The following is a 2,445-nucleotide window of genomic DNA, read 5'->3' as shown; positions in this document are numbered from 1 at the left end:
TGTGAAGCAGTGGCGGTGGTGGTGGGGGTGGTGGGGGTGGTGGTGATGTTGAAAATGGTTCTTTCAGGAAGGCACATCTTCTAATAAAGATTAACTACACAGGGGGACTGTAGCATGAGGTCTTATTTTAAAACTTTTTAAAGTGCCTCCTTGAAATCAGGCACTGTGCTAGGTGCCAGTGAGCCTGTAAATGTGGAGGGCATCATCCTTGCCCTGAAGGAACTGACGAATATTAGGAGAGCCACCGTCCTGGAAGTGTCTTAGGAAAGGCTGGACAGGTAGAGAGACTGCTCGAGATAGGGCCCTCTAGCCCTAAGGTTCCTAATAGATAAGGGCCTGGCCTTGTAGGGCACCAGAAATGCAAATGAGACCTCATCTGCAAGAGGTTCTAAAGCAGAAATACAATCTGTATGTCTCAGTTAAAACAACAAAACATAAACTGCATGTGGTGGTACACACCTATAATCCTAGCACCCTGGAGGCAGAGGCACAAGGATTGCAAATTCAGACCCAGCCTAAGCAATTTAATAATGTATAGAGACCCTTTCTCAAAATAAAAAATAAAAAAGGGTTGGGGATGTGGCTCAGTATGAGGGCCCTGAGTTCAATACCTACTACTGGAAAATAAGAATCACAAAACTGGTCATCATGGACTAGAGACTTGAGAGAGAAAGTGGGGAATAGCCACTTAAGAGAGTGAAGAGGGTGGGGGATATAGCTCAGCGGCACAAACACCGGCCTGAGTTTGATTCCTGGTACCAAAAAAAAAAAAAAAAAGAGTGAACAAACAAGGGGGATTTAGAGTGATTTCCAGACAATACTGAGCAGCTAAGGCTTATAATCATGACTCTGAGGTGTACTGGTTATGTATGTCATGTAGCTGTCTACAGGCAAATTCAGCAGCATGGTACAGGCATGGAGCTGGTGGACAGCCGGATTTAGCCAAGTGAATAGAAGAAAGTGAAAGAGACACAAAGATGTTAAAGGTACACTTCTTTTTTGTTGTTGTTTGTCTTACTTTTATTTTATTATGTCTTTTTTGAGATAGGGTCTCCCTATGCAGTTCAGGCTGACCTTGAGTTCAATTTGTATCCCAGGCTGGTCTCGAACTTGCAAGGATCCTCCTGCCTCAGCTTCTCGAGTGCTGGGATTACAGGCATGCACCACTATGCCCGGCTGTTTTTTGCTTTTGAGATAGGGCCTTCCTATATAGTTCAGGCTGGCCTCAAACTCACAGCAATCCTCCTACTTCAGCCTCCTGAGTGCTGGGACTACAGGCATGCACAACCATGCCTGGCTTGCACTACCATTCCTGGCTTGCAGAATTTAAGCAGAGATAGTCAATGGACCATCTAACAGACATCTCTTAGTGACCCTCTTGATCTGTAATTTAAGAGCCTCTAGTTTGGGGCTGGGGATTTGGCTCAGCGGCACAGCGCCTGCCTGGCAAGCACGAGGTCGGTTCGATTCCCGGTACCAGAAAAAAAAAAAAAAGAGCCTCTAGTTTACCTATACCTACTTTGATCCTGTATTTCCTCTCTCTGGAATTGCTAATCCAATAAACATAGTGAGGTTTGTCAACCTGTCCAGGGAGTATCATGTGCAAAAGAAATTGTACCATCTGGGCATTCTGGGAGGTGCACACCTGTAATCTCAGCACGATGGGAGGCTGAGGCAGGAAGATTGCAAATTCAAGTTCCACCTGGGGGCCATGGTTATAGCTCAGCAGCGCAAGCACTTGCCTGGCAATCACAAGGTTGTGAGTTCGATTCCCGGTCCAAAAAAAAAAAAGTTCCACCTGGGCAATTTAGCAAGACCTGTCTCAAAATAAGAAATGAAAAGAGGTGGGAATGTAGCTCAGGACAAAGGCCCTGGGTTTAATACTGGAACTAAAAAAAGAAAAAGAAAGAAAGAAAAAATAAAAAATTGCTCCAGTGTTTATAGGCTGGAAACAATAGCAAACCTAGGAAATTTGAACACATAAGAGAAATTCACCCTATCTTAGACTCCTTGTCTTATCATCTTGGATAGGGACCATTCCTCAGCCTCAAACCCCAGTCCAAACACAGATGAGGCAGGCAAGGCAAGGCTAGGGAACAGGCTGAGGCAAGTATGAAATTTGTTTATGTTTATTTTTTTTTTATTTTAAAGAGAAAAAAACAAAATTGCAAAACAAAATAGGAAGGTAATAATGGTTAATACATTGCATATTATCTTTAATTTAGTTAGTCAGGACTGGGGATATATAGGTCAGTGGCATAAGTGCCTGCCTGGCAAGCACAAAGTCCTGAGTTCAATTCCTAGTACCAAACCAAAACAAAGACAAATAAATAATAAATTAGTTACTCGGAGTGCATTTAATGTCCAAACGATATTTGCACAAACTTTTTCAATGAACTAAGAAGAATTAGTAGTATAACTATCTTAACTATCATATATATGTAT

The sequence above is a fragment of the Chinchilla lanigera genome, unplaced genomic scaffold (assembly GCF_000276665.1).
Source record: "Chinchilla lanigera isolate Chin_1 unplaced genomic scaffold, ChiLan1.0 scaffold00078, whole genome shotgun sequence".
Lineage (NCBI taxonomy): Eukaryota > Metazoa > Chordata > Mammalia > Rodentia > Chinchillidae > Chinchilla > Chinchilla lanigera.
This window is presented reverse-complemented; position numbering follows the sequence as displayed.